At 42.6% G+C, this 20,678-nt stretch overlaps 1 long non-coding RNA gene across 1 annotated transcript in view; it reads right to left on the minus strand.

Annotated features, from left to right (window-relative positions):
- Positions 1-20,316, minus strand: part of LOC102187773 — a 109,962-nt gene extending 89,646 nt beyond the window's left edge. The window contains exon 1 of the long non-coding RNA XR_310329.3: positions 20,219-20,316. This is a non-coding gene — a long non-coding RNA (uncharacterized LOC102187773). The remainder of the gene's footprint in view (positions 1-20,218) is intronic.

Here is a 20,678-nt window from a genome sequence, read left to right on the forward strand (position 1 = left end):
CGTTTTTCATAGTGGCTGTAGCAATTTACAGTCTCGCCAACAGTGCATAACGGTTCCCTTTTCTCCATATCTTCACCAGCATTTATCTCTTGTCTTTTTGATGATGGTGATTCTAAGAAATGTAAGATATATCTCATTGTCGTATTCATTTGAATCTCCTTAATGATTAGTGATATTGAGCATCTTTCCATGTACCTGTTGGCCTTTTATACACCTCCTTTGGAAAGATGTCTATTCCGGTTCTTTGCCTGTTTTTAATTGGGTTGGTGTCTTTGCTATTGAGTTTTATGATTTCTTTTTATGTTTTGGATATAAACCCCTTAACAAATATATGGTTTGCATATTTTTTCCATTCTGTAGGTTGTCTTTTCACTTTGTTGATGGTTTCTGTTGCTGTGCAGAAGCTTTTTAGTTTGAGGCAGTTGCCCTTGTTTATTTTTCATTTTATTGCTTGTGCTTTAGGTATCATATCCTCATATCATTTCCAAGATCCGCATCAAGGACCTATGGAACAGAGGTTCCTATGTTTTCCTCTAGGAGTTTCAGGAAACCCCAAAGTATTAATAGGCATTCTATATACTGGATTCTGGGGGATCTTTCCTTTGTGGGGTGTGTAGACACATTTGTGTGTGTACGTGTGTATGTTCTAAATGTTGTGCATTGAGCATATATTACTTTTTTAATTAAGGAAAAAATGTTTTTATATACTGAGTTATCATGGAACTAAAAGAAATGTTTCCTACAGCAAACAAAATGGTAAAACAGAATCTTCCTCTGAAGATGTATTAGTCTGCTCAGCTGCCATAATAAAATACCAGAGACCAGGTGGTTTAAACAACAGAAATTTAATTTCTCACAGTTCTGGAGGCTAAGGAGGGATTTAGGGTGTCCGCATGGCCGAATTCTAGTGAGGATCCTCCCCGGCCTGCAGACAGCCACCCTCTCCCTGATTCTTACATGGCATTTCCTTGCTCATGGAGACAGAACCGCTATCTGGTTTTTCTTCTTATAAAACTCTAATCCCATCACAGGGGTCTTATGGCTTCTTCTAATCATGATGACCTCCCAAAGGCCCCATCTCCAAACACCATCACATGAGGATTAGGGCTTCAACATGTGAATTTCGGAGCACGAACATTCACTTAATAACAAAGGGAATCTCTCAGAGATTAATACTGAGATAGGTTCAAGCTCATATTTTTCTAAAAACATAAGATACATAGAAGAGTCATCTTGCTAGATGGTATAATAGAGGGGGGAAAAAAATAAACAGGAAATAGCCCCAGCCTCAAAGGGATACATTTTTTTGAGAAGACAGAAAATTGTTACTAATCAGCGCAATATATTTCTAACAAAAAATATATGCTGGCACATATTTCAGTGGAGAGGGAGAACACAGAGGAAGTAACCTTAGTCTGGGAACAATCAGGAAATGATTCTTAAAAAAAAAAAAAAAAAAAAGTGGAACCTAAGCTGAGTTTTGAAAAAGAAAAAAAAAAAAAGATAGGATGAGCCAAGCATGTGGGAGGCTGTGCCAGGCAGAAGGAACAGCTCGTACCAAGGCATGGAGGCTGGAAAACATCACTCCACACACACAAAGGGATGAGCAGGGAGAGGAGGTCAGAGGAAGGGCTGCAGTCTCGAACGTGGTTCCTGAGTTCTGTATGTCACCAAGAACCGAACGCATTGAACTGCATACCATGCTAAGTTTGAACTTTATCTCAAGGACTATGCAAAGCACTAAATTTTAAGCAGAGAGGAACAAGACATGACTAATGATTTAGATATAGCTCTCTGGTAACAAAGAGTAAGAGAATGGCTTTACCTATCAGCTTAGAGAATGGAAACCTGTTCAGAGGTTCTTCTAAAAGCTCAGAAGAAAAAATGATGAGATCTTGAACTGAGCACAGTTATTTATTTATTAGGAAAATAAATTAGGTATGTATCGTCTAAAAGCCAATTTGGTTACAAGACTTTCTATGCTGCTGCTGCTGCTAAATTGCTTCAGTCATGTCCAACTCTGTGTGACCCCAGAGACGGCAGCCCACCAGGCTCCCCTGTCCCTGGGATTCTCCAGGCACGAACACTGGAGTGGGTTGCCATTTCCTTCTCCAGTGCATGAAAGTGAAAAGTGAATGTGAAGTTGCTCAGTCGTGTCCGACTCTAGCGACCTCATGGACTGCAACCTGGTCAGGCTCCTCCATCCATGGGATTTTCCAGGCAAGAGTACTGGAGTGCGGTGCCATTGCCTTCTAGTGATGTCATAAACTGTGTATGGTTGAGGTACTTAATTGACAAAATAAGTGTCTAAGGTGACAGCCCTGGGTTTCACTGGTTGTCCTGATACAATTATTAACAGCACTCCTTTGTTCCCAAGAGTGTCCTAATTTGGATGATAAATTATAGAGACGTAGAGTTATTCCCTTCTTCCAACTCCCTGAATTTCTAGTCTGAATGTCCTACTTTAAACACCATTCGTTGGAGTCCTCTTTTCCCCCTAGATGAGTTCACCATCTTGCACCTTGGAGGCCATACTTTGGGTCATCAGAGAAGAAACTGCCTATTCTCTCTGGACCTTGAGGTCAGCGTTTTTTATATGATATTTTTGTCTTACTGACCTGAATCCCCCCTTTCTGGCCACAGAAATTCTGTGGAGGAGATATTCCTGTCCTGGATCCGAGCCTGCTTCCAAATCAGCTTCTTCTGCTCAAATTTCTTACTCTCCTCAGCCTTGGCTCTGTGCCCTCGCACGCATTTATTTTTTTATTTATGTATTTGGCTGCATTGGGTCTTAGCTGCATCAGGTGGTATCTTCTGTTCTGGCGCTTGGGCTCTCTAGTTGTAGCACGTGGGCTTAATTACTCCATGGCATGCTAATTGGCTCTTGGTTCCCTGACCAGGGATCGAACCTGAACCGCCCTGCATTGCAAGGAGGATTCTTAACCACTGGACCACGAGGGGAGTGCCCTGCCCTGGGCTTTAAAATCCCAGCCACCTCACTGATCATCTTGAGCCCATGAATCCTCTAAACTATAATGGTAACTTCCGTCCCAATCTTGTCTTATATTGCCTGAGCATCTACTGGGCCAGAGTCTCAAACTCCCATCACAGATACCTCACCTTCTTCTCCACCCAAGATAACTTTTACTGACAGTGTTCATCTGTCAAATGCCCTCTACTCTCCCATCAAGACTAACCAAAATATAAAAGTAGTTGATTATGTGGTAGGACTATACGATTTTTACATCTCTTTGTATTTATCCACTTCTTGGTATATTCCAAATTTTCCACAATGAGTATTTTATAATGAAATACATTGAAAATACAACAATTCTACCTTCATGCCCTTTACAAAGTTAGACCACTCTTTCTTCTCACCTTCCAAGTCCCACTGAACTTCCCATTTACAGTCAGGTTTGGCAAAGGTACTAGCCACTGTGCTAAGCTCTCTGCTAGAGTTTTTTTCATATAGTAGAGAACAGCTAGCAATTTGAACAAAATGACAAAAGAATCCTACTTCTGACAGTAAATAATTTTGACTCCATGCAAAAGTTAAAAAAAACAAAAGCTTTAAAACATTTAAGAGATAGATGCGGAAAGGGCCAAAATCAAAGAGATAAGAGCAGGTTACAATAGCTGTTCGGAGAAGGCAATGGCAACCCACTCCAGGACTCTTGCCTGGAAAATCCCATGGACGGAGGAGCCTGGAAGGCTGTAGTCCATGGGGTCGCTGAGAGTCGGACACGACTGAGCGACTTCACTTTCACTTTTCACTTTCATGCATTGGAGAAGGAAATGGCAACCCACTCCAGTGTTCTTGCTTGGAGAATCCCAGGGATGGGGGAGCCTGGTGGGCTGCCGTCTATGGGGTCGCACAGAGTCGAACACGACTGAAGTGACTTAGCAGCAGCAGCAGTACAATAGCTGTTAATGGAAATCCAGGGATCAAAACATCATCACTGCTGTGCTCCCAAAACATCAACTGTCAGAGACAGCAGAATTTGAAGACCAAATAGGCTGAATGAAGTGGAAGGTTTGAATTAAGGAGGAGCAGCAAATACATTAGAACAAGATTACTTAAGCAACACGGTGATCAACCACTAGGACTACTTCAAGTCTGTGTACTGAATCATCTTTGCGCAAATCAGTCTCAACTGTAATAGTTTAATGTACATTTTTTTTTGGCCAGACAGCATGCGGTTTCTTAGTTCCCCAACTAGGGATCAAACCACTGCCCCCTGCATTGGAAGTGTGCAGAGTCTTAACCACTGGATGTCAGGGAAGTTCCTGTAGTAATTTAATATTTTAAGATAAATATTTGTACATTTAACAGTCCAAGCCAGGGCTTTTTAGTTTAAGCTCAGGCTATTTGATGTAGACAGGAAGTGGCATAAAGAGCTTAAAGGGTAAGACTTCTGCTGCCCTCCCTTCAGCCAGTCTTTACTACTTTAAGAGATAAAATATGTTTGAAAGCAACTGATCTAATTAAGTGTCTGTGTGTGCATGTATATATGCACATATGTGTGTTTGTACAAGGAATATGCACAACCAAACTTTTCATATGACCTTAACCTAACTAAATACATTATTTAACTTATTCATTGGCAGTGTCTGTTTTTGTCCTTGTTCACAGGAAGCAGAAACATTTTGCTGACAGGTTTAAAAATGCCTCTTTTTAATAATCTCATATTTGTGCCTCTAATCTGTATGTGAACCCATGTGGAAACTTCATGCTGCTGATGCTGCTGCTAAGTCGCTTCAGTCATGTCCGACTCTGTGTGACCCCAGAGACAGCAGCCCACCAGGCTCCCCCGTCCCTGGGATTCTCCAGGCAAGAACTCTGGAGTGGGTTGCCATTTCCTTCTCCAGTGCAAGGAAGTGAAAAGTGAAAGTGAAGTCGCTCAGTCATGTCCAACTTCTAGCAACCCCATGGACTGCAGCCTACCAGGCTCCTCCGTCCATGGGATTTGCTAGGCAAGAGTTTAAGAGCACACCACAAATCATGGGTTTTAGATTCTCCCCATATGTAACATTCGTATGTGCAAGAGTAAGCTCAATAAGTATTTGCTGGTTAAAAAGAAAAGTGATGGCAGGACAGGTTTTAATATACATAATCACAGAAATTCTTCTGTATACCCCAAAGTAATTCATCTGAAGAGAAATATGTCCAGGGTTAAAGCTATATTCTACAAACACATAGAGAGAATGCTAATTATCAGCACAAGGGTCTAACAATGATCACAAAATCAATAGAACATAATCCCAGTTTACAACCCAGCCATTCTAGGATGTGGTAGGAAAATAGCATATCAGAGTAGTTTGGCTTTATGTTAAGGAACACTATCACATTATTACATTCCAAATGATTTTGGTGAAAATTTTCTCTTTACTACTTTTTCTCGTTATGTTAAAATACACACACACACACACACACACACACACACACACTCATTCTCTGAACCAAAGAGATAGTGTTAAGCAAATTTTGCTGTCTCTGGCAAAACCTTCATGTGTAATGATAAATACAAATGAGATGAGAGGCTGATCTTTGTGCAGTCTGCAGGCATTTTTTAAAAAAGGAATCAGCATGCTTGTGTTGACTGCCTCAGACACTGGACCTAATAGCTCATTTGAAACTTTAGTGTACAAGAGAAAACGCCACCTGCAGTGATTTTGTAGGTTTAATGAAAATAACAGATGGAGCCTGAATTTGTTTCCAGTGCTTGAGAATCATATAGGGAACACAGACAAAAATCACATAGGAGATAAAAGGGCAGGGTGCTGTTAGCTCTTTATTTCAGGCATCTGATAATGCTGTGAGGAAAAAAGTTATAAAACAAAGAATAACTTGGAGATTGTTTCTCCTGGAATAACTAAATTTATAAACCATGCATGTTATTATATTATAAAGCTCTTTGAAAGCAAGGGAAGGAAAAACAGCTTGGCTGTCTTCGGATAATTCTGCCTTGATGCCAGTTTGAATAAAACAAGAACCTTTGGATGGATTTATAACCTGATAGTGCAATTCAGGCACGGGATAGATTAAAGATGACAGGACAGGCGGCATGTAAGCATCACACTGACAGGTAGCCTATAGGAAAACACTGCAGATATGAAAAGCAGTTAGGCATGGAGATAACAGAGCTCTGTGATGCCCTGCATACTTGGGAAGGAGAATTTTTTTTTAAATTTTTATTGGAGTATAGTTGCTTCAGGGCTTCCAGGTGAGACTAGTGGTAAAGAACCTGCCTGTCAATGCAGGAGACATAAGAGACACAGGTTCAACCCCTGGGTCAAGAAGATCCCCTGGAGGAGGGCACGGCAACCCACTCCAGTGTTCTCACTGCGAGAATCCCATGGACAGAGGAGCTGGCTGGCTACAGTCCATAGCATTGCAAAGAGTTGGACACAATTGAAGTGATTTAGCACATAGTTGCTTTACAATGTTGTGTTAGTTTCTGCTGTACAGTAATGTGAATCAGTTATACGTATACATATATCCACTCTTTTTTAGATTCTTTTCCCATTTAGGTCACCTCAGAGCCCGGAGTCAAGTTCCCTGTGCTATACGTAGATTCTCATTAGTTATCCATTTTATTTATAGTAGTGAAGGAGAATTTCCTGATGGGTGGTATAAATTTCAATCCATTATCTTTCATAATAAATTCATAAATTTAAAACACTGTTCTTTGAAAAGCACCATCACTGTAAACCTGAGATCATGTTATATCCATTGTGGAAAGAGACATGAGGACCACAAATAGGTGGTTAGTGATAGCCCACCACAGTGGGTCCACAGAAGGCTCTGCCACAAGGGACACACCACCCTCCTGCTCCATCCTGTGATATCGAGTCACTTCATCCACATCCTCCTTCCCATCCTGTGTTTTCAGACCCTAAACTCAGAAGTCTCTCTCATACTCTTTTGTCCCACAAACAAATTATTTCTCAACTTTTCACACTTTGGGTTACCACTCTGGAGAGCAGGTTTCCATTCTATTGACACAACCACGTGTCATCTCCACCCCAATCAAGGGAAATGGGAAAAAGAAATTTACCTTCCTTCAGCATGAAGCGTGTGAAACAAGGATGTGAATCCAGGGAGAAATGAGTAGAGAAAAGAGAGAAGTGAGCAATCCCTTGAAATGGGGGGCAGGGGCGTGGAATCCACCTTTATTGCATTAAGACAACTTCAGAGACATACCAGGAAAAGGAGAATCACATTCTCATGAGTGTTTAAAAATGGCTGAAATACTGCAGAACAAAATAAAGCTAATGATCACTGATGAACACACTATTTACCTTTAGTGAGCCTTTTTCTGGATTTCCAAAATCTATCATTAGGTTGATTTATAAAAAGTTCAGAGAGATGTTGGATCAAAAGGGCAGAATTCACTCAAAAGATTCATAGTCCTGACTTTCTTTACAAGTCATTGGGAAGTCTGCACAAGGTAAGCATAGAATTCTGTACCCAGTTTGATATTCCAGAATGTTCTTTGTGAGAATTTAACAGATTGCAGATTGCTGACAAAGGTCCATAGAGTCAAAGCTATGTTTTTTCCAGTAGTCATGTATGGATGTGAGAGTTGGACCATAAAGAAGGCTGAGCATCAAAGAATTGGTGCTTTTGAACTGTGATGTTGGAAAAGACTCTTGAGAGTGCCTTGGACTGCAAGAAGATCAAACCAGTCAATCCTAAAGGAAATCAGTCCTGAATATTCCTTGGAAGGACTGATGCTAAGCTGAAGCTCCAATAATTTGGCCACCTAACACTCATTAGGAAAAACTCTGATGCGGAAAAGATTGAGATCTAGAGGAGAAGGTGGCTACAGAGGATGAGATGCTTGGATGGCATCACTGACTCAATGGACCTGAGTTTGAGCAAACTCAGGGAGATAGTGAAGGACAGAAAGCCTCGCGTGCTGTAGTCCATGGGGTCACAGAGCGTTGGACATGACTGAGAGACTGAACAACAGTAACAGATTGCTGAGACTGTGAGTAGGGTTGGAGATTCTAGTAACAAATGCATCTCTATTCCATGAGGCCTTCCAGGGGATGCCTGACTGTCCTTCACTGCATGACTCAGGTGATATTACTAACTAGAGTTTCAGGAGCTCTAGAGTCACAGTATACACAGTGCTACACAATGGTGTGTGCCTCACTTGCATGGATGACACCTAAAGGAGAATATCCAAGACCATGCTCACCATTATAGCCTTTATTATCATGAATGACAGGACTTTTTTCCTGGCTCTTTAGTCTAAAACTTACTAAAACCTACAAAGAACAGCACCAAGTCCAAGAAGAGGGTGATATGTGTTCAAGAGACAGAGAGAAGAGTCAGGTGCATTTTCAAGAATTCCCAGAAGGCATGATGCCAAACCAAAGCAGGAGGGAGCATGTGGTGGGATGGGTTTCAATGAGCAGCTGGTCTCCCACTACTCTCCTCTCTTCTTTTAATCGCCACTTCCCTTAAGCCAAATCAAGAGTCTTTCCATGATCCTCTCACCTCCATGGGTTTCTGCTCCGGGTTTGGGTGCAAAGCCAGGAACTTGAAAGGACTCCTCTTCTCCATAAATCACCAAACAGATGAAAATAGAGCCCATTCACCAGTTACTCTTCTCTTCTCAAAGAGTTCTATTTACAGAGCATCATCAAGTGAGTTAAAAGGGAAAAGACTTAGGAAAGTTGGCCCACCTTGGTAACTATCACTTATGATTTTATTGAAGTTAAACAGCTAGAACAAGTAGGTAGCACATCATTAAGAATAACACAAGAAACCTACAGAACCTCTTGGCAGAGTTCTTGGTTCTAAATACACAAATACTGAACCCCAAAGAATAAACAAACTGTAAGTTTGCAATCTGATTTTACAAACTAATCCTAAAAGTACACATAACAATAAATGATTAAAAGAATAAACCTTTTGCTTGGATGTGTTAAACACACACAGCTCTTTCATTGTGAATAAGCTAAGTAAAATTTTATTATAATGGAAATATTTAACTTCCTGCACTTCCGTTCACCTCCTTCATGCTTTTTCTAAGAATAACAATTCACACAATCAAGAAATTATCCATTGTGATTTCCTAAGAAAGGTGCAGCTCTTTGTTTCTGAAACGCTCACTGATGTAATGAATGACCTTGAACTTGCAGGGAAATGTTCACCTGATTATATGATGCAATTTTAGGGCATGAACTGAGCAGCAATAATTAAATCTTAAATACAAGTGTGGGGCAATTGTTCAGTGAGCACGAAAAAGTCCTATGTGATTAAGTTAATCAGAGATTAGAAACCAAAAATACTGTATTTCATCGCTCTGCCTGAAATTCTTCTGGGAAAGTCAACAGAGTATCTATCCCAGAAATTACAAAACCTCTCAGAGGAAAGAGACCTGAGATGAATTTAAGGGTGATCCTCTTTGGTAGGGTGATCTCTTCATCCAGGTTTGCCTTGGATTTTTTTTTTAACACTGCAAATCTCAGTCTTGGGCAAGCTGGGATAGCCATTCACTCCTGTCTTTGGATCCATACACCTCCTCAAGGATATAACCTATGAGAGACTTAACTTTCACAGGGTTCTTTCCCAGTCATGAGTCAATTCTGTGCCCCTATTACCTACCGTTATTCTGTCTTCAGCAGCAAAGCCAAAGTATATTCCCTCTCTTCCTTGGTAGTCCTCGCCTTCCCTCATCCTGTACTCCCCCAATCCAATCTCTCTGTTTTCTAGGTTCAATTGATCCAGTTTTTCCATCCAGTCCTTAAGTGTTCCTGTTCCAATGGTAACCCCATTACTCTTCACTGGGCAAGCTCATCTGCCAAGGTTACTCAGATGGTGACATCCCAAACTGAGCTCAAGCCTCCACACTCTAGCTGTGCAGAATCCTTGAATCCCGGCCCTGTCCTGTCCATGCCAACAAACTGACATTCCATTGGCTCATTTGGCAACCCCATTCCGCAATGAATAACAGTATGATTCATGTCAACAAAAAGCCTTGAAGAGTTTTCACACATGCTGTTGTTCAAAGCTCTGCCATCCTGTAGTTATGCAAAACTAGTCTTTAGACCCAAACACCACACAATGACCCCTTAGAATGAACCCATTATTCTAACCCGTGAGTCCAGTTTTAGATCATAATTCTTTCACCAAATCCCTCACTCCCCTCCCAGATTCATGGTGTTTGCTGGCAAGTGTTTTCTGTATCAGCATCTGCAGTGCTTCAAATCATTGGCAGAGAAGTGCACAAGGTTAGGGGGCAGACCAGATCACTTGCCAGTATGTGGCTATTGGCGGCGTAATGACAGGTATTCACTTGGGTCCTTTATTTTGAGATATTCCCCAGGGCTTTTATTTCCAGATGTTAAGAGGGGAGTTAAAACTAGGAGAAAGGATACACTGAAACAATACTTTCGTCATTTTCAACTAGCAACTGCCTTCTCCTTTATCTGTACTCACATATATTCCAGATGTTTTCAATCTTCAGTCAAGCACAAATAATTTCCGCCATGAGCCTGGAACTGAGCAGGGCTCTGCAGGTACTGAGTGCAGCTCCTCTGGTGTTCCTGACTCTGCTCTTCCCAGGCTCACAGTCAGGTTTCACTTGCCTACCCCTTTTGAAGTTAGGCGTGCAAGACTTTGTGACTTGCTTTAGCCAATGACATGCTTATAGAATGGTATGTCCTATACCCTTGTATAAGCTTTGAAAGCCAGCAATATGGTTTCTTATGTTTTCATCAGGCAAGCGTCAAGATGAAGCCTTTCATGAGCCTGGGTCCCTGAGAGACCCATGACACACATCATCTGAAGCTGGCCCACTGCTGCTGCTGCTGCTAAGTCGCTTCAGTCGTGTCTGACTCTGTGAGACCCCATAGATGGCAGCCCACCAGGCTCCCCCGTCCATGTGATTTTCCAGGCAAGAGTACTGGGGTGGGGTGCCATGAGTGCAAATGGAGTAGGAAATAAATCCCCCGAGATTTGGGAACGTTTTGTTACTGCTACATGTCTTAGCCTGCCCTGACTGTTATTCTGGGGATGCATAAGGAGAAAGAAACACCAACTTCTTGTTTATAAGACGCTTATAATATAGTTGAGGAGATAAATCATACCCACAAAATAAAAATGGGGACTAGAGTAGCATGTAGTGAAAAGCTGAATCAGAAAGTAGAGATAATCAGCAAACAAGATATGGTACTAAAAGGGAGTCACTCAGACACAGTGTTAAAAGGGAATTAGAAAAGGGGGAGTTCAATGTGGACCTACAGTCCTCAGAGGACATCTCATTTCTGATATATCAAAGAAAACTTTATATAATCTATTGAAAAATACTCTAGTAAATGGTTCTACAAATATGCTGAGTCTTCTCTTTTAAAACTGTAATAGAAGCATGAACCTAAGTTACAGGGCCATTTTAAGTATGTTTGATTTTAGGCTTCTCAATAACCAGTACTAATAAAGCACTCTGATTTTTTTAAATGGATGTATTATAGGTCTCTGTCTCTCAGAGAAATGGATAGATTTAGCACCCTATTAAAGACAGAGAGGTAATCCTTTACAGGAGCTTTATAGGAACCTTGGCAATTTGGGGAAGGCCGATTAAATGGAACTCAACTTAGCACTCACTTAAAATATGATTTATTTTATAGAAAGTTCCATTATTATAACTATAAAAATAAATACTGGCCTGAATACTCAAGGCCCAATACCAGTTTGGTCGATCTAGCAAAGATATGGGGTTTGTTTTTTTTTTTTAATATATTCAGCATCTCCTTTCTGTCCTTTTATAGGGAGGGAAGAATTTTGGTATTAATTGGCAGAGTCATTCACTTAGTCGACAGAGATTTGCCAAGCACCCCCTGCCTAGGACTATGCTAGATGTTGACTATTCGTTACTGGGAGGAAGAGTCAAGGGTCTGCACAGTGAGGAAGCACAGTGCAGAGGGCCAAGAGCAGAGAGTGGGGAGGGTGTGGGAAACCTTGATCGGAGTAGAAACAGCATGTGCTCCTACCCCCAAGCAGGAGAGAGCCTTGAGTGTTCAGGGCAATCAATGTCCAGCAGGTGTCAATTAAACACAATAAATGGAGAGGAAGGCAGCTTGAGATGAAGTTAGAGTTGGGAGCTAGTTAGATCACTTGGGCTGTATAGCTCCTATTAGGGATTTCTTTTTCTCATTTTGTTCCAAAAGTCCTCAGAGTTTTGAACAGGGAGTGCATCATGATGTAATTTCCATTTTAAGAAAGTTATTCCGGCTACTGTATGAAGAATGGACTGATGGGATTCGAGATTAACAGGAATAGTTGCAGTAACCTGAGCAAGAGGTAACAGTGACCAAGACTGAGGTGGTAGCAGTGGTCACAACATAACCAACTCAACTGGGAATATATTTGGAAGTAAATGCTTCAGGACTAGATAACAGGGTAGATGTGGGGTGATGGATGTGTCAGAAAGAACTCCCAGGTTCTGGCAGGAGCAACTTCTCCACTTCATGCAGAAGCAAGGAGGAGGAGCCAGAATGAGGCAGCTGAGCAGCAGCTCTGTATGGAGAGGAGGAAGGGCAAGTGGAATCATTGGTCTGAAGCTCAGTACAGAGTAGCTGGGAGATACACACTGAGTACCAGTGTCGGGCTGTAGGAAATCACTGGGGTCTCATACAATGGACAAGGAGTGTGTGTTACAGAACTAGGATGGGAATGTAGGTTTGGAAAATGTGAGCAAGATCAACAAGAATGTTTGTGAGCTAAAAGAAGTATAATGATTTAAGAAAATAATTCTTGGCAGCCCTTGATCCAACACCAGAATTATTGGAGCATATGGACATGTTTACACCTGGCTCCAACATGCTTCCCAAACCATAGTTCAAAAAGGTGGCATCTCTCCTATGCCTGCCCTACATTGCAAGCTTACTTTGCATTCAACTTTTACTAAAGTTTCATCTCCCAGTCAAGGACTACTTTTCAAATAAGAATGACATTTTTATCATTTTACCAGTTTTTACTATCCATTCTTCTAACTTTTGAGTGGAAGAACGTTTCCCAAATACCAAACTATGAGAAAGTCCTCACCAGTTAATGGAAAATGGGAAAACCAGAACCATGGAATATGTGGTTCACACATTGTACACACAGACATATGTGTGTATATATATATATATATACATGTATCTCAACATCAGGTGGCCAACTGAAGACAACCTTTTGAGATAATATCAGTCTTGCTCTTTTAGTATTTGAAGGCCCTTTCTTTTATGAAATAATGGGTGATAGGAGGTCATTTTTAATATCCTTACTTGGCAAAATAAAAACCCAATCATTCTATGTATGACTCCAATCTTTTTTCAGTGGTACAATCTGAAATCCTAAATCAGGAAAGAACAAAAAGTGAGAACAGCAGCGCGTCACTAAAAAGCCAACTGCCAGCTCCCAACTAGGCACACTCTCGCTGGACAGTCCCTCCAGGCACAGTCCCGCAAGGTTTAGGACGAACATTTATGCCTGGACAGACACTGCTAAATGTCATGGACATCTGCAGTTGTTTCCAGACAGTCAAAACCACAAATGTTAGGGTGCACTTTACCGCCAACGCTGAGTCATTGTGCAAAATGCAAAGAAATTCCTAAACTCTCAGAACTGTAAACAGGGTCCTGTGTCACTGGTTGCTCTCTCCTCTGTGCCCTGCCTTGTTGGGATTCTGAGACAATCAATTCAACTACGAGACAACTGGAGATATTTGAATACAGTCTGGGTATGACTTGCTATTAAGGGATTATTGTTCCATTTTGCCAGGTGTATTAATGGCATTATGTTAAGGAACTAATCTCTTTTTTAGAAATGCATGTTGATATATTTGAAGTGAAATGTATGCTATTTGAGATTGTTTCTTAAATACTTTGACAAAAATAAACTAGATGAGCAAAAGCTGCAAGCCACTGAATATTGTTAAATTTAGATAATAAGGAAGGTACTTTTCACTGTCTCCTTATATTTAGGTATATTTGAAAGTTTTCACCAATGAGGAGTGTCAAGGAAGGAGAGGATGGAAGGAAGGGAGAGAAACTACCCTCCAATACATTTCCTAACATTTCACAATAACTAAATGGAAAGAAAGAAGGTGGACTAGGGCAGAACTTACCACTAACATCTGTGAACTCCTCCCTTGGGGCAGCCTCTGCGATGTGGCCTTCCCATGTACTCACGTGACCAGCAGGTGCGTGTTATTGCCACCATTATACAGACAAAGAAAATTAGACTCGGGTTAAATCTACTTTCCCACATGGAAACTAGAAAGAGAACAAATTGGCCAATTGCAGCTATTTAGGCTGCTAAAGAAATTCATTTCCGAGCAGATTAAAAACAAAAGCAATTATGCTAATACCTAATAGGCTGTCTCTAAATCCCCACAAAGCAGACACAGGAGCTCTGCCAGGACTGGGGCATCATCTTCAGGCCCTGTCCCTGCCACCGAGGTAAAGGAACAGGATTCTGACCTGGGGCACATGGAAAGGAGAGACAGACTCCTGTCATCACATACAGAAGCCGGCAGGATGAAAAACATTAACCAATCTGACCCAGAGCCAGCTGCCCTGACACTTGAAGGCTCTGCGGAAACTGCCCTCTGGGAAGGGGAGAGCACAGCCGATTCCCCTGCTCCCCAGCACGCCCTGGTTCCGTCTCTTAGACACGGCTCCCTTCAGCTTTCAGCCCTGCTGCAAAACAGTCGATGCCATCTGTGCTCTCCACAGCCTAGTGCTTCCGAGGGCAGGCTTGCAGCCGGACCACCAAAGTTAATCCTGGAACTGCGTGACCCTGGACTTGTTCTTAACCTCTCTGTGGCTCACTTCCTCCCCTCTCTAAAAACAAGGCTAATCCAGGACTACTGGAGATGAGGGAGTTTCAAGTAAAGCACTTTGAACACAGTGACACACAGCAATAAGTGACACACAGTAATAAGAATGTTAGCATTCTTATTACTATAAGCCATTCGTATTTGGTTTCACCCCAGGCAACTTACTATACAATTGATCCTCAAACGCAGGCCCCTTTAATCCTTGCCTTTGCCTGATACTCTTCTCAAATATTCTGTCTCCACTGTTTCTACAAATCCTCCCCACCTGTCACCACCTAGGGGAAGCCCTGCCTGCTCCCCAAGTTCTGCCCGTTGCAGCCTCCCAAATCTCCTGCTACTGTCTGTAATAAATATTTGACCATCTCTACCGCTACCTGGAGCTTCCCAGGTGGTGTAGTGGTAAAGAATCTGTCTGCCAACGCAAGAGATGCAGGTTGGATATCTGGATCGTGAAGATCTCTTAGAGAAGGAAATGGCAACCAACTCCAGTATTTTTGTCTGGAAAATTCCAGGGCAGGCTACAGTGCAGGGCGTCTCAAAGAGTTGGACCTGACTAAGCACACACACACACAAACACACACACCTCTATCTGGACATTTTTGGGAAATGAGTCTGAATCACGATGTCATCAGAAAACAAGCAGCACCTCAAAAAGGCAATCAAGGGACTAGTTACAGAGGAGTGGGCAGGGCGAAGGGACAGTGAGACACCCAGGGACCATCAGGAGGGGGAAGCAGGCACCCCCCAGGCCCGAGGGCACGGGGCAGGGAGTACTTACTAGGAACCAGTGAGAGGCACAAAGTGGGCACCCGAGTTGTGGCTTTAAAGTTGAGAACGAGCGACTGCCAAACCACAGGGTAAGAGGTGAACTAATATATCTCAACCTCCTTCTCTTCCATACTCCAGTCTCTTGGAGGCGATTCTACTGGTCAGTCCCAACTGGAGGCCACCAGGCTGTAGGTCAGTCTCCCCAGATATGCAGAGGACGGGAGAGAATGGGACTGGAGAGAAAAATGGAGACTAGGCAGCACAGACAGGTTTGCACCAAGCTAATCATCAGTTGATTGGCGACACACTTGTATTCATCCTTGTCTCTCACACATGGGCCTCTGTAAGCAGTTGCCTAGGGAAATGTACGAACATGGCCTTGTAGTCAGAGACCTGAGTTAGAATCCAAACCAGCTGCACAATCTTAAGAAAGTAATTTACTCTGAGTCTCTGATTCCTCATGTGTGAGATGAGAGCAATGACGCTGACCTCACAGGGTTGTTGTGAAAACTGAATTAGAAAAGCTCTTTCCTCTGCCCTAGTCTCTATTCTAACTACTTACACAGTCTTTAAGGTGGAGGCTCTAGTTCTTTCACTTCTTCTGTATCTAGAAATGCTAGGGGCAAAAAAACCAGGAGGAATGTGCACACACAGTTCTGAGAATTCAAAGTCACTCTAGGCAGCTTAAGGAATTTGTACGGCTTTGCCTTAAGCTAGTTTGTCTACTAAGGAAAGCAGAAAGATATCCAAGGATTCACAGAACCTTGCAAATCAAAGTGTGATCCAGCCATCACCTGAGAGAGAGCCTTTTAGAAATGCAGAGGCTTGGGCACCCTGCCCTCCCCAACCCCACCCCTGGAACCAGAATTTTAACAAGATCTCCAGGTGATTTGAATGCACATTAAAGTTTGAGAATTCCTGCTTTTGAACTAAAAGGAGCCCCAGAGATCACCTAGATCCTGGTTAAACCACCTCATTTTATAGCTGAGAAAGTCAGTGTCCAAAATGACATAAACTGTCCAAGGACACCAGGGCAGAGGCTGCCCCTTGACTAATCCTATAGAGCCCCCTCATCTTTTGATAATTCCACTTTACAAGGTGAAACAATTAAACATTTTCCCAGTCTCCCTTGCAGCTGAGTCTCTATCTGACAGTTCTGACCAGTGGCATCTACCAGGAGGGTTTCTTGGAAAACTGTTTTCTTGGGAATGTAAACCAGACATTAGATTCTCTGTTTATTCTGCCCGAGTAGTCTAGTGCAGGGGTGGGCATCTTATAATAATAAAGCTACAAGCATGAAGATTAAAAGTCCCCACACTGCTGACTTACATTGTTGTACAGCAGAAACCAACACTACCTTGTAAAGCAAGTATCCTCCAAATAAAATTAAATTTTTAAAAAGTAAATTTGAATTGCTAGAAAATGTTTAAAATCTGAAGTATTCATTAAAAAAAAAAAAAAAGGTCCACGTGCTGGCGACTGTAAAAAGGAAATACATGGGGTACCTGGAAGACATCATTCAGCTGGCAGCTGAATTGAGCAGTTACTTCTTCCTTTTAGCCTTCTCGTTACGGGGAAAAAATTAATCTCTCTTTGTGTAAGATGCCACTTGTAGAGTTTCCTGTTGCTTGCTGTCAAGTGCATCTCAGTGGTATCATACACACAGGTGGCTAAGCCCACATTAGGACTCAGAGCCCCTGACTCAGCCCAGAGATTTTTTCTTTCCTATGACCCCTTCATCATTAAGGCAGAGAAATCTCCTTCCTGACTAAATCTTAGTAAATACATATGGAATCAAGAAGGAGAATTGCTAATGGGAGGGTACACCTGTTCATGCAAGAGAGGTGTTATATAAACCCTCATAAGGTTGACAAGATCTTCAGGGTAAACAATCAGGTCCAATCTAGAAATTCTGCATGTGTGGGTTTACCCAACCTTTAAAGAGAGAGAGAGAGTGAAGGGCAGACAGATTCTCATTTCATCAAAACATTTCCACTGACCATTTGTATCCCATGTGGTATGTAATACATAAAATTTAAATAAATGCTAGGTTCCATTCCTGTTCCATGATGCCACAAATGTCATGTTGCTTCATCAGTGTCCACAGATTCAGTTAATATGGATTTACCGAGTTATAAAAAATGGAGGCTTGTTTAATCACAGGTTGTTATTCCCAAACTTACTTTTTTAAACCATTTTTTTACAGTCTTGGTTGCAGGTGTACAGCAAAGTGATTCAGATAAATACATGTATGTATGTGTGTGTGTGTATGTATTCTTTTTCAGATTCTTTTCCATAATAATTTATTACAAGGTATCAAATATAGTTCCCTATTCTATACAGCAGGTCCTTGTTTACCCAAACTTACTTTTTAAAAATCAACAAAATGAATGAGTTACAATCTTATTAAGTCAGAGAAATCACAAAAGTAAATGAAAGCAACAACACACCCAGAAACAAGGGAAACTTCCAGAGGCTGGTCAGCCTATTGGAGGAAACGCCACCTCTGGTTGAGCCCAGGGATGATCCTGAGCAGACATGGGCCAGGGTTGAGGGGACAGGGCAGGCTTGCCTCCTTCCCTGACACAGAAAGGCTTTGGGCGTGAAGGAGGGTCCGAGTGAAGGAGGGGCCCATCTGGGCTCCTGCCCAAACAGCCTGTCACGTTCAAGTGAGTACACTGACCTGTCAGATCCCGAGGACTCATACCATTTTGTTTTTGGAGACCTACTTTTTACAAGGCAGCTTTCCATCCTTGCAGCAGCCTTGCCAGGTTGAATGTGTCCCCCATTTTCCAGATGAGAAAGTAGGAAAATTTCTCAAGATCACATACCAACAAGTAGAAAGACAAAACTCCAGAGGCCCCTGCAGGATCTTACCCTGCTTCCTCCTAACCTCATGGTGACCCTAGCCCTCGTGTTACATCAGCTTCAGCCCCTTTGGCCAGGCCCCAGCATACCCCCCAATCTGTTTCATTTCATACCTCTTATTTCTGGTCTCAGGTTAAAAGTTACCTGTTGAAGAATTCTTTACCTTGAGTCCTATCCCAGACTTAGGATTCCTTTAGGAACTCCCACAATGCTGGATACTTCTTAGCACTTACAACTGTCATTAACTAACCAAGTGATTGATTGAATGAATGATTAAATCAATTAGATAACCTCTGATGCTGGCTCAGTGTTATGTTGGGGGAGGGGGCCACTTGGCAGTCCCCATCAGCTTTTTCCTCTCCACCTACCCCAAATAAACAGACAACGTGAGAGACCAGTCATTTTGCAATGCAAAATCATCTTCAAGATATATCTCTACACCACTCCTTTTCTCTCTTAAAATCAGGTTGAAGCCCCTGCGCCTGGAGAAACTTCAGAGTTGTCTTTCAGTGTCTTTCACACTGTTAGGGTAAACACTCCATGGAGGCATGGACGATGTCATGTTCACCCTTGAATCTCAGAATCTAACACAGTGCTTAGCACATAGTAAGCAGTTAAGTATTTGTTCAGTGAATGAATGAATGAATGAAAACAGTACTCTGCGACGGGTGCTTTTCCGCAGGAACTGCTGACTAGGACATTCTCTTCTTCAGTCTTCAGTGCACAGCCTTGGTGGGGTCCAGGGATGGGAAAAAGGCAGCCCCCATCAGACAAATCCTGGTTATGGATTTAGCCACGATGTTTCGCGTCATACTCAGTGCCCTTCCTGGGGAGGCATTCTCCCTGTGGCGAGAAGAGCTGAAATCTTGGAGGTGGCAGGGCCAAGCAGGAGCTCCCCGGCTGCAGAGCCTGCGGGAGCCATGGCCCCATGACCTATGTCATCCTGGCTTTCGCATCAGATCTGGGAGGAGGCAGAAATAGGCCCTGGGCTCCCTTCTCTGAAGACAAGCAGGAGAGCTCCCAGCCCCAACAGAATCAAAGAAGGACCGAATGCTTGAGGGCCCAGATAGCCTTCTCTTCATTCTAGCTCGCAACATTTTGAAGAATAAAACCCTTCAGGGTCCCTTTCTCAAACTCCCTTGGAGATACTAATTTTAAAAACAAACATAAGGACTCTCCTGGTGGTCCAGGGGTTCGGAACCCACCTGTCAATGCAGGGGACATAGGTTCAATCCCTGGTCCGGGAAGATCTCACACCAGGCAACAACTAAGCCATGTACCACAACTGCTAAGCCTGTGCTCTACAGCCTGTGAGCTGTAGCTTCTAAAGCCCACAATCCCTAAAGCCCATGCTCCACAACAAGAGAAGCCACCACAGTGAGATGCCCACAACCAAAGAGTAGCCCCTGCTTGCCACAAACTGCAGAGTGCCTGCATGCAGCAACAAAAGACCCAGGGCAGACAAAAACGAATAAACTTAAAAACATATACATATATATATAACAAATCCAACAATTCCAGGACACCCTACTAAAGCAGAATCTCTAGGGGTGACTCAAGAAATCTGTGTTTTAAACCAGCTCTTCAATAATTTCTGATGTTGGGTTAAGCGTGGGTCAGTCTTAGCTCTCAAGTCCCCTCTTAACCTGGAGCTTTCAGAAGCTGAGCATCAGTGTAAGCCAGACCAGGCCCCGGAGACAGAGGAATTCCATGGAACTCAATGAGAATCCATCCAAACTAACCTTTTTGCATTTTCAAATTGGAGCATAAAAGTCACCACCCCTGGCAAGTGGCCTGGATCTCTGCCCCTTCAGCACCCACAAGCTTCTCCTTATCACGGTCAGGGTATCTCTGACCTGCCAGAGGGAAAATAAAGGATTAGGACCTGGTTTTTGTCACTTAAAATAGCTCAAAGTACCAGATTAGACCTGGATGGCATAGGAATGCAGTGGTCTGTCTTTGTTTATTTTGAGGAAGAGCTGGGACATCTGAGCAGCCAAATTCCCCAAATCAAGACAGACTCACAAAGCTCGTCTTCCAGGTGTCTTGTGTCTCAACAGGCACCCTCAGATGCTGTTGGGTCTCACCCAGCCTCCTGCTGAGCCAAAACTCCTGCTAAAGTGCCCCTAGGCAAGAAGGGCCCAGGGCCAGGTCACAACTGACCCACAATGCTGACCAGTTCATAGATTCTTTTATTCTTTT

This window comes from Capra hircus, chromosome 10, assembly GCF_001704415.2.
Source record: "Capra hircus breed San Clemente chromosome 10, ASM170441v1, whole genome shotgun sequence".
In the NCBI taxonomy this organism is placed as follows: domain Eukaryota; kingdom Metazoa; phylum Chordata; class Mammalia; order Artiodactyla; family Bovidae; genus Capra; species Capra hircus.